General features: G+C 34.1%; 2 protein-coding genes across 2 annotated transcripts in view; both read left to right on the forward strand.

Moving 5' to 3' along the window:
* LOC123543606 (uncharacterized) overlaps window positions 1-12,991 on the forward strand; it is a 172,709-nt gene that overhangs the window by 153,465 nt on the left and 6,253 nt on the right. The window contains exon 2 of the mRNA XM_053524613.1: window positions 1,186-1,267. The gene's annotated coding sequence lies outside the window, so the exon portion shown is untranslated. The remainder of the gene's footprint in view (window positions 1-1,185; window positions 1,268-12,991) is intronic.
* The window catches only part of LOC123547304 (vacuolar protein sorting-associated protein 52 homolog), a 182,694-nt gene that overhangs the window by 63,583 nt on the left and 106,120 nt on the right, over window positions 1-12,991 (forward strand). The gene's annotated exons all lie outside the window — the stretch shown is intronic.

Raw genomic sequence — 12,991 nt, forward strand, 5'->3', positions numbered from 1 at the left:
TTGGCTATGCAAAAACAAAAAGTTATCCTCCTTTTATCGAAACATATTGTTGATGTGCGTCATCACGTGACTTAGTCGTCTCGTGAGCTATCGACACGGCATACGTGAAAAGGTGAAAATTCGCCCTAAAGGGAACCTATGCTGGTGGTATGTAATACCGATTAAACTAAGGGTGGAAAAACAATTCAGCACGCTAAAAATGAACAAACAAGCATATGCGAATATAATATTTAGAACATTACTCATTTATTATGTGAAAAACAACAGAAATGGGGATAAAATTTAGTATGTGCCTCTATGTGTATATTTCCCTTACAGAAATGGAGTCACTATTAGAACAAAGCTTAAAAACGTATAATAATGTTGTTTAAAAACAGAATGTTCAAGTATTAAAGATTAAAACAACGACAGTGATTAACTCGCTAATGTTTTCTACACTTATTTTGTGTGTAGGAAATTTACTTCTCCCTACATCTCAGAAAGAACCATTTGGACTTTGTCAAAATACTAAGATCAACATCGATCTTTTCATGGTTCGAAAGGCACTCGTAGTGTAGCCATGCGTCACATTTATCACATCTTGCTCTTAAATGTATCTTATATCTGAATGTAATGCATGATTTCTAAAAAACTAACTTTAGTTGAGTGATTTTGACATATTTGTGTGAGATTTGTGCGACGGATACAGATTGCGTAAAATGTATCGGCTGCTGTATACGTCACGTGAGCGGCACGCGCGGCTATCGCTACGTTTGTTGTAAAGGCATTACACCACTGGTCGGTGTTGAACATAGCATGATGAAATATTTTTATCAGTGCTTCTGCAGAGAGCATATTTATCGAAATACCGCGAGCATAGGTATACCGCGAGCATAGGTTCCACCACTCTATAACAGTGTGTACAGTCATCTTTAGAAAATGTCCACTTTAAGATTCACGTAGATTTTTTTCTGTTTTCGCCGGCGCAGGATAATTATGAATGTAAATAATTTCTAATTTTATGTAGATTAACTTTGAAACCCGATGCAGAAATTTAGACTGTGGTGCATTCTTTTTACATAAAAAAGGCATTTTTCATTTGTCACAAAGATCAACGCTGCAATATGTATGATATGTTGATTTAGAAGATATTAACTTCTTTAATGTAAGGTTCTACAGTAATGTATAATAGTTTGTTTTTTGCAGTGTAACAGAGTATCCGTTACTACAAGCATTTCGGGGGAAATAACAAGTCCCTATCCTAGAAAAACAAGTCACGTTTTCCGAGGTAAGTTAATAGGTTTATTTTGCCCACTTGTAGTTTAGGGTTAAGTTAAATATATTCCGTGTTGTATGACGTTAAAGAGTCACCAAGGAGGTTCACGTTACAAACTGTCTGATCTCAAATGATTTTTTTTTTTAAATGTGAGATAATTATTACATTGATTAATTCATTTTTGTATAAGATTCTCCTAATTTCACAACATTATTTAACAATTATTGTGTTCGATCATTGGCTTTGATTGGGATAGTAAAGCCGATGGTGTCAGGATTCGAAAATACTGCCAGCGGAGGCTGATGTTGACATTGTTACTGTAGAGTGTAGAATTTTAACGGACGTAGTATCTGCAATGGTTAGGTCATATATGACCATTTTGTGTCGATTCGCCGTAAAACCCAACCCCCTCACTAGTATTCCTAGAAAGACTTTAGCTAAAATGTGTCATAACTCTCGTTATACTGCAGTTAAGAGTTGCGTATTACGCGTCTTGTCACAAATTACTGTACCTTGTCACCATACCGTATTCAGCTGTATATATTAAGTAATGAAAAAGACATTTGACTTTACAAAAACCTTTATCAAAAAGAGGCATAATTCTTGAAATCATAGGGAAAGATATGCAACTTGTCATTCTGATGTACTTTATCACTATTAGCAAATATAAGTCTCAGTACGATTTGATAAAAGACATTGTGTCTGAATTCATTCGTCCTCCACCTCTGATGATTTATGTGGGGAAGTTGGCAGTTACTTGCGCAGAACAGGTATGTAGTGTTACAGAATCCAGGAACACTGACTAGGTTTAATACCTGCCCACCGTTACATGACTAAAATACTGTTTAAAAACGGCTTTAAACCCAAAAAAATAAGTCTCAGTTGATTATCTTAAATAAGGAAGAAGATATTGGGCCATACGACAATATCTTCGAACATCGAACTAAAAAGAGATTACAATTTTGTCATTGTCACAAATATGCTTTCGTCATTATTACATAGATTTTATTTCTAAATGTTTAACATTTTGTGTATGTAATAAGTTTTCATGTCAATATGTACTTGATAAATGATAAAAACAGTAGCATTATACAAGATGATACCGTATAACTTATTATTGTACACTCGTAATATTGGGAATGAGAAATAGAGAAACTTGTTTTTACAAATGTCGTTTTTTTTCCACAAGTCTAGCTGCTTAGAAAGCACATTGATAAAATAAGAATGGCAATTTCGCCTACTGAACAAACACTAAATGTTAGAGCATTGTTAGGACACCACAGTTTCTTCTTCCGTACATTTACTGATTTACGTCTAGAATAGGAACAGTAATGATAAAAGAATTGTTTTGGAGATTTTAACGTTTATGAAGTAACATTTTATTACATTTCATTTCATTTCATTTATTGGCAAATCGGCATTACAAATGCCTTTGACCATTTACAATATGTTTATTCAATATGGTCAAGACATAGAAATACATAATTATATAATATACACAAATACACAGAAAATATCACTTCAATAAAACATTTATACTGTGCAAACATAAATTCAGCTAAACATTATATGAAAATCTAAAGAGCAGTTAAATCTTCAAGAGTTTGTTCACGTAGTTTAATAGCTTCGCTTATATATTTCGCATTTCTTATCAATCTTTTCTTTCTAGTAGAGGACATGATATATATGAATTTATTAACAGACGGCCAAGCTGTATTGATACAATATTTCTGTGTAATATGTGAATACTTATTGCAACAAAGCATAAAATGGTATTCAGATTCAACAAAATGACTAGAGCATATTTTACAGATACGATCTTGTCTATCAATATCAGTATACCGGCCTACTTCGATTTCTAAGCTATGTGATGCAGTTCTAAAACTTGTATATTGTTTTCTCTGTAAATTGCTTGGTAAAATATCTAAATATTTCTCATAACAAAATTCAAGTTTATATTTACTATAATATTCAAGTTTCGATACATTTTGAATCGACGCTTTCCAACTTTGTATATACTGATCACGTAGCCGTTGTTTAAACATAGCATAATAGTTGCAGTTCGAATCGAAATTCAACCAGATATCACTAAATCCTAAACTATCTAATAAAGATTTAATTAAGAAATAATATATCTCATCCAGTAATATTTGTCGTTGAATAAATCATTGCTTGGAGTTCAGATGCGAGGAATTATATCACGAGGGCGTAGCCCGAGTGATATAATAATACGCATCTGAACGACAAGCAATGATTTATTCAAGAGCAAATCACTAAATGAGATATATTATTTCGATTCTAACACGTTATAAAGGATTTTAAAGTACATCCTTGATGACATGCATTAAATATTTGCCCGTTTTCAATCGGTTTCTTTTCCAGCGCGCCGCTATGCCGCTTGACGCCATGACGTAATAACTGTGACGTCAGAACAGTGATTTGTTGTATGATAATTCACTGCTTTCTTCCTTCTTTGTTTAATAGGAAAATGAATCGGATCGTGTTAGAATTTGATTTAATTTTATGTGACCATGATTCACCATTCAGGCTATTGCATTGCTCATTAAAAATTCTACACATAGGCATATCCTGATTTTTCATAATTTTTATCCAATATTTTATTACGCTGTATGTTTGTTTCTTGATAAAAATCTTCATACAAATGTAATATTAAAGTTGATGTCATGATTTTTTCAAAATAGCCTAAAACCTTTGTTATAGCGAATGATACATTGACAAAATATTTCAATTTGAATTGCGTTGACGTCAGTCTATTATTTACTATTGTTTAACAGATTTACGTAAGTTACAATACTTATTTGGCGAACTTCTTCAAATCACACGAGCTGTCAGACGTGAATTCAATTTGAATAAAGTTAAATACAAACACATGAAATAAATATAATAATTCGTTCAAATGTTTACATTTTTGCGGCGTAGTTAGATTTGGTAAGATTCGTAGTCAGATAAATAATGTTATGGGGTTTCCAAATATTCAGATATCTGACTGAATTATCAAATTATGTCGAGGATATAACTACCCTACAAGTCACATGTGACATGTTATAAATTTTAGAAAGAGATTTGGCTGACTGCCAACTGCAACACTTCATGGACATAGTGACTGTTTTGCACATATAAAAATGCAAACTGTCTGCATGTGATTTGCTTTTTCGGTGCATATCATCAAGTTATGAATTATCGCCTGCCTGTAAATAATGGATCTGTATAATTTGAATAATATTTATGTAAAATGATTTTGTGAAAAGTGTCGAATAAACTTGCACATTGACCGGACTCTAATCATGACTTTTTCTGAACTGACATTCATTTTGCAGTTTTACAAATTAGCAATTTTGTTTAAGATTTTGTATGTCAGCTGGTGTCTCAGTAACCACTTATGTGAATGGATCGAAACTTAACTGTATCGTTTTCTTTGATGATAAGGCAAGCTTACAATACACTGGTCGCATAACTCTTTTTGAAAAAATGTTAAAACATATTTAAGTTAAAGGTTAGTCCGTATTATTTGAATCGATGAACAATATAATTTATATATTTTGGCACGATTGCAGGTTAGGAACATAAAATGCAAAAAGTATACACGCCTGTCTAAATAAACAGCTATGTGTTGAAATTTTCACGTGTATTGCAGAGTTTTAGTTATTTTAGCCTGGCCATTTTCAACTTTGGACATTTCACAAACATCTTTGGATTAGGCCTATGCGTGAGGAAAACAGATCAATGCATGCGTGGCATAAACTTTTTCATTGCTTCGTTATGTACGTATTGGGCTGTTGTCTTCAAAGGAGTATTAGCATTATGTGAACAAAACATAACAGAACTGAAATTTTTTTTTCTAGGAATTGAACAGAATTTCCTTTTCCAACCACACAAATAATAAGAATAATATGCATCAAGATCAGTTAACAGTGGCATAATTAAATACATTTACATCACAACAAAGAAATAAATACGGAGAGAGAGAAAAAATGCTGACAATGTATTTACATCATATTATTTATATAGTTATTTCTTATTGTACCCCCCGACAACAAAGTTGTAAGGGGGGGGGGGGGATGTATACTGGTATAGGTTGTCTGTCTGTCTGTCTGTCCGTCCGTCTGTCTGTCCGTAGACACAATCTTGTGCGCACCATCTCTCCTCATCCACTTGACACAATTTAATGAAACTTCACACAAGTGATCAGTAACAACAGTAGATGTGCATGGGGCATGTTAGGTTCTTTCAGAAAAAGAAATTGCAGAGTTATGGGACTTTGTTTTGTGTTACTATACTATATACATAGACACAATCTTGTGCGCACCATCTCTCCTCATCCACTTGACACAATTTAATGAAACTTCACACAAGTGATCAGTAACAACAGTAGTTGTGCATGGGGCATGTTTGGTTCTTTCAAAAAAAAAATTGCAGAGTTATGGGACTTTGTTTTTTGTTACTATACTTTATACATAGACACAATCTTGTGCGCACCATCTCTCCTCATCCACTTGACACAATTTAATGAAACTTCGCACAAGTGATCGGTAACAACAGTAATTGTGCATAGGGCATGTTAGGTTCTTTGAGAAAAAAAATTGCAGAGTTACGGGACTTTGTTTTTTGTTACTAAACTATATACATAGACACAATCTTGTGCGCACCATCTCTCCTCGTCCCCTTGACACAATTTAATGACACTTCACACAAGTGATCAGTAACAACAGTAGTTGTGCATGGGGCATGTTAGGTTCTTTCAACGACAAAAATTGCAGAGTTATGGGACTTTGTTTCTTGTTAACATACTATGTACATACAGTCTGCATATGCAGTCTTGTGCGCGCCTAATCTTCCGAACCCTTGCACACAATTTAATGAAACTTCACACAAGTGGTCAGTACCAACCCTAGTTGTGCATGGTACATGTTACGTTCTTTTAGATAAATATTCTGCATAATTATGGGACTTTGTTTTTTGTTACTATACTGTATACATACAGTCTATATACATACAGTCCACATAATTATGCAATCTTGTGTGCGTCAAATTGCAATGTACTGTGTCAGTGCATGCAGGGGGTACATTCATCACCTTTAGTGATAGCTCTAGTTTAATTCGCTTTTAATACATAAGATGCCAATTTTGTTAAGAGTCTACTCATTTTCAGAATTAAAAATGTTGTATAAATGTCCACACACTGGGTCTCCTCCCAGTTATGTTTTGGAATGAGTTCTTTTCTTTTAAGATTATATTTTGGCACTTCTGTACAAAATGATACGCGTCCTCTTATGTCTCCATTTTCAGCATCTATGATCCGTTTCTACCCTAAGTCTATGAGCAAACACGCGCATTTAATAGATAAACTATAATTTTTTTTGTCATCTTATAACAACACAAATTGCAACGTCGGAGATAATTTTCTTTAAACTCCATCTCTAAATATGGAGAACTGTTGTAAATTTATTTTGTCACACTTTTTTTCCAAGTTGTTTAATTTACAAAACAGTTGTAGGTCATTGTAGATCATTTTTTAATGAGTTGTGGTTTTGTACGGTCACATGGAGCTGTAAAAGTTATCCAAATATAGGTAGCAGATAAGCAAATTATTATTTTCTCTTTTCTCCTTTTTTGTTGCTATTTTCATGTCTTTTAAAAGAGCAGTATGTTTTCAAATGATTGTGGCGTTACAGGTTTTAAATACAGCATAATGTTATCAATAGATAGTACCAAAATGTCTGAATTATCAAAATAAAAGTCTAAGGGTATTAAAGTGTTGATATGTACCATTTAAGATAGAGCTTGATTTCACCTTTACTTAGCATACTGTTACCTTGCAACACATCCTACTTATCAAGACTTGATAAATTGCGACGACAATGGGAAGTAAATTTCAAATACATGTGTGATATTAAACAAATTATTGTCTAATAAAATTGTTAAAGCCGAAATTCTGGAAAAGAAATTGTGAACTTTCAATATTTGCCAAGAAAATTAACACGTATCACCAACTATACATGCACATGGAGCATTGTGTCATACAATAGCAAATGTTACGAGATGCGGAAAAGTAGACAATATTTATTGGTATGTAGATCTATTTAAAGTGATGTCACGAAAGAATGCGCAAGCTTGAAAATTTATTTATAACGGGTATATCAAGATCTATTTTTAACATTTCATCATACGATAAAACATCAAAACTTCAAAAGTAAGTAAATGATATTATTGGTTTTCCAAAAACTGATAATTGACCGAATTATTTAATATGCCAAGGTTATGCCTTTGATACACCAGCCATTACGAGGGTTATCCAAAAATTGTTGCGATGTGTTCGCGTTTTCTGAAACACGTTATAGTATTGTATACTTTATTCTTCTCTCTTCTTCTTCTTCTTCTTCTTCTTATTATTATTATTATCATTATTATTATTACCAAAGTGAATACGTGCATAACAAAGCAATGAAAATTTTCTGTTATGCTTGCATTGGAATGTTGTCCTCATGCATAGGCTTAAATATATAACATATCCGACGCTATTTGTAAAATTTCCAAAGTTGAAAATGAAAGTTTATATCCAGTCTAAAATAACTAAAGCTCTGCAACACAAATGCAAATTTCAACACAAAACTGTTTATTAAGACAGATGTGTAAATTGGTCATCCGTATAGATCCTTGAATATTTTGTTCTTTTTATGTTCCTACTGTTGTAAATAGATACAAGCAGATAACTGGGATGGGAGTCGTTAGGGCGGGGGTGGGGTGGGGGAGGGGGGCGGATAAGGTTACCAAACCATTCAGCCCCAGAGATGTATCTATACTAGCTGAAATGAACCCCGTAATGAAATCTAGCCGGGAATCGTGCCAAAAATATACAAAATTATAACCCAAATCGCTAACATTACTTTGTAAAACTGCGAAATAAATATCAGATTAGAGAAAGTGTGTAAATATTCAATCAGTTTCAATTAGTGGGCCTCAAAAAGAATGTATTGTGTATAGACTATATAAGTTTAGTCTTTATTCGGGTCCAGTCACTGTTTACGTACATTTGACACATTTCACAAAATTATAAAAATACGATTTAACAACGAGGTATGAGACATGTTTGACATAATTATTTTACATAAACAATATTCAAATGATACAGATTTACTTTATGATTATCCATAATAATACGCACCGAAAAAAAGCAAATAACATGCAGACAGTTCGTTTTTCTTATATATGTGCAAAACAGTTTATGTGTCCGTTAAGTGTTGCAGTTTGTCGTGTGGGAAGGCAGCCAACCAAATCTCATATTAAAATTTATAACATGTGACGAGTAAGGTATTAACGTTTGATGTTCTCGACATATTTTATAATTCAGTCAAATATCTGAATATTTGGAAACCCCATAACATTATTTTTCACAAATTTCGTTTGAAATTTTAAGATACATGTAAAATAAAATAATAATATCAGATCGCTTTGAGTGGGACAGTAAAAAGTAACAACGTGGGGTGTAATACTTTCAACCAAGACTGACGGTATTTCTCCGAATATTCCTACGTAAAACATTTTAACATTTGTTTTATCATGTTGAACAAAATAAATAGAATTTTGAACGCGCACATTATCACATAATGATTGGGAAACTACGGAATCCTGTTCTTGCCACTTTAATTCTCGCCTCAAAAACACACGACAATGCGATTGTCATAATTGTCGCATTGTCGCCTTGTCCCAAAACATATACACATGCGAGATTTAACAATCCTCCCGAGAATTTTTAGCGCGATAATTATCGTCTTAATTTTTGCATGTCTTTCTTAATTCTCTAAATTAAAATTCCGCTTAAATAATGATACATAGTTGCGAGAATTAGTAAAACCTCGCATTGTCGCTATGTTACTTGGTGTTAGGGGGTATTTCTTACTATAGCACCGTGGATGAAAATTTCTCTTACACCGTTACAAAGGATAGTGACAGTCATTAGAAATTTGTATCTGTGCATTGTTACATAATACCCGGGGAGAATTATATCGATCAAATATCCAGAAATTTTATCCCGAGCGACAGTGCGACAATGCGAGGTTTTATTGATTCTCGCAAACATGTACCATTATTTAAGAGGAAATTCAATTTCCCGATACGAAAATTAAGAAAGACATGCGTAAATTAAGACAATAATTATCGACTCAAAAACCTCGAGAAGACTATTAAATCTCGCATGTATATATGTTTCTGGTCAAGGCGACAATATGATAATTATCGCTTTGGCGCGTGTTCGTGAGGCGAGAATTAAAGTGGCACGAACAGGATTCCGTAGGAGACTGCTTCAGAAAAAATATAACTAGGTCCAGTCTTAAAAAGACGTATACATAGACACTAGGCAAACTGAACTAAAATAAAGACAGTATTTTGATAGACTGTCTAACGCTTGTTTCATTGACAATAATATCAATCGGCCTTCGAAGGTCTAAGACAATCATGCAGCTTTTATTCATCTCATGTCAAATGAATAAGAATGGTACCTGAAATTTGTAAAGTAGTCTCTTTTTCTTCAGATAGTATTTTAGCTTGATCAAGACTTAATCAGAGTGATAGTTTTGCAAGATTTATAGAGGGCAGAAGAAATTCACCAACAAGCATAGAAGCAAAATATGCATTTCAGCTAAATCTTTAATTTGCATTTTCCAAGTCCCAAAAAAGAGACATAAGTTTCTACAAAATACAGTTCAGGGTTATGGGACATGCACCGTTCCGATGAGTGTAGAAATTTAACGTAGCATATTGCAATGGTTAGCATTCTCTGAAAAACTTTAGCTAAAGAGTGTCATAACTCTGAAAATACTGCAGTTAAGAGCTTAGCAAGTACAGCAAGTTTCACATAATTATCTTAAATAATGAAGAGGTTACTTGACTTTATGAGAAACATTTTACTAACATGCGTCAACGCCAAGGCTAGCGTAGTATAGTAGCCTTCTTTATTCTTCGTCATTATTACATATATTTTTTGCTACGTTTTACCATGTTCTGTATGCAGTTTTTGAGCCGATATGTATTTGAGAAATCAGTAACGTCATACAGTGATACCATATTATTCATTAGTGTACACGTGTAATGTTAACAATCAGAAATTGCGAAAACTGGTCTTTATAGATTCTAGCTGCTTAGAAAGTACATTCTAATATGCTTGCCTCTGTTAAAACACTTTTACGCTAGAATGACGTCACATTAACGTGCGGTGACGTCAACGTTTTTGTTGCGACCAAGAAAGAGCGCTTCTATATTTTATCTACTGTTTTAGTTAAGGGTATATTAGAATCGAAATCATTTATAGCACAAGCGTGTTTTAACACTATGTATACACTCGGGTGGTGATACGTCGTTCAAATAATTTCACTCGGGCTGCGCCCTCGTGAAATTATTACGCCCGACGTAACCACCCATCGTGCATAAATAGTGTTAAAACACTCTTTTGCTATAAATTATTTCTTAATTGATAACCATGAATGACAATTTTGTCGACGGAAAAAGCGTTTAATTTAGCAGTGTTAGGACGCCAAAATTTCTTCTCCCGTTCATTTACTGATGATTTGTTTTGAATATATACCATCACGACAAATAGTAAGTCTTTTGGAGATGTTTAATAACGTTTATAATGCAATATTGTTTTACGCTCTATGTTATCTTCCGGATAAAATTCTACACAATATTAGATATGAAGTCCTAAAATTTTCAAAATAACTTAAAGCCTTTGTTTCAATAAACGGTATACCGGTATCAATAAAATATTTCAGTTTGAATGGCGTTGACGTCAATTATTTGCTATTAATTTACTTGCATTCCGATACTTATTGGTGATATTTCATTGTGGCAGTACTTCAAATCACATGAGCTGTCATACGCAAATGTCATTTTGTACTAACACGTTAAACAGATAAAATAGGTAACAAATGCCAACATTGTTGCGTCAGCGTAGTTTTGAAGTCACGTGTATTCGCAATAAAATGTAATTGGATTTTTTTTAGATAAATAAGATTATGGGATATTCAAATATTTGACTAAGTTGTTAAATATGTCGATGACATCAAAGGTTAACAACTTATTCGTCCAATCTTATGTATCTTAGTATTTACAGAATAAATCGACCAACTGCAACACTTTATGACACATTAACTGTTTGGCACGTATACAAAATACGAGGGATGTTAAAACTGTCTGAATATTAGTATTCAGTTAGAGTTGGAGTGAAAGTAGAACTGCTTAGAACAGAGCGGAGTGGTGGTAGTGGCAATGCGAGTATGAGTGGTAGTTGAGAAGCGGAAAGGAAAACAGAACGAAGAGGAAGTTGCAGTGCGAGTGTAGAACATACACATGTAAACAAGAGGTCCACGCTGGCACAAAGTCTCTCGCTCACCTGACCTTGACATTTGACGTTGAATATATGTATGACACATTGATTAATGTTAAGTACAAAACATGAAACAGGCCAAGTTACCGTATTTGGACGACTTTGAGAGAGGAACTTACATGGATGCTATGGACCAAGTTTAATGAATAAACATTAAGCGGTTCAAGGGAAAATGATATTTAAAGATATTTCTTTTTTGCACTAGTAGCCCCTGAAAAGGACTAAGTGGCCAAATTTGAAGAAAATTAACAGCAAATTTTATACGAATAAAAAAAAGTTTGATGAAAATCCATAAAACGATTCCCGAGACAAAGTTAAAGATATTTCTATAGTTTTTCTTTAGCTCTAGTGGACACAGAAAAAGACTTAGTGTCCCCATTTCAACAAAATAAGGAGACGATCTTAATATAATGATGCTATAGATCAAGTTTAATGAAGATCCAAAAAGCGGATCGTATGAAGAAGTCATTTAAACTTTTTCTGGTTTTAGCTGTAGACAGTTGCTCCTAAAACAGATCAAGTATCTCTATTTGGATATACAATGTTGCTACAAGCTAAGTTTGATGAAGTTCCATCAAATTGTTCATGCAAAAAGGTCTTTTAAAAGCTTTTTATTTGTGTTTGGCTATAGCGGTCCCTAAAAAGGTACAAGTTCCCAAGTTTGTACAACTTGAAAGAGGACCTTGCCAACATGCTACAGACCAAGTTTTATGTAATTCCTAGGATTTCGGAGGATGAGATGTCTAAGTAAAAATGTTGACGACGGACGCTGGACGCCGGACCAGCAACCTATTCTAATAGCTCACCCTGAATAGCTGGATAATTGTAGTGGAAGTTGGTGGAAGTAGGAGGATGAGAAGGGTGGGTGTAGGAGTCGGTGTAGAAGAATTGGGTCGTGTGTGGATGAAGTAGTGAGTTAAGGAGCGAGAGCATAAATAGGATAGAATTGGGAGTGGGGTCGGCAGAATGAGAGGGAGAAAAGTGGGTGCTTGAGCTGAAGTTAGAGTTTGGTGGGTTTGCAAGTTGACGAGTGGGAGCTAAAGTGGAAGTAGGCATACAACTGGCTTGGAAGTATACGAGTGTATGTTAGAGTGGAAGAAAGAATACAGAGTGTTGGGAGCAGAATGCGTGAGCTTAGTTACTAGAGTAGGCGAGGGAGTGTGTGTGAACGTTGAGTGGATGATGACAGAGGGAGTTGGAGCAGACTGGAAAATTGAGTAAGAGTAGAGCAGAGTCACGTAGGACTGAGACTCGGGCAGGAGTAGGAGTAGTCTAATGAATGGATAGAGAAGTGAGCAACGATACTAGCGTCGACATAAAATCTCTGGTGTTTTATT

Source organism: Mercenaria mercenaria, chromosome 15 (assembly GCF_021730395.1).
Source record: "Mercenaria mercenaria strain notata chromosome 15, MADL_Memer_1, whole genome shotgun sequence".
NCBI classification, from domain to species: Eukaryota; Metazoa; Mollusca; class Bivalvia; order Venerida; family Veneridae; genus Mercenaria; species Mercenaria mercenaria.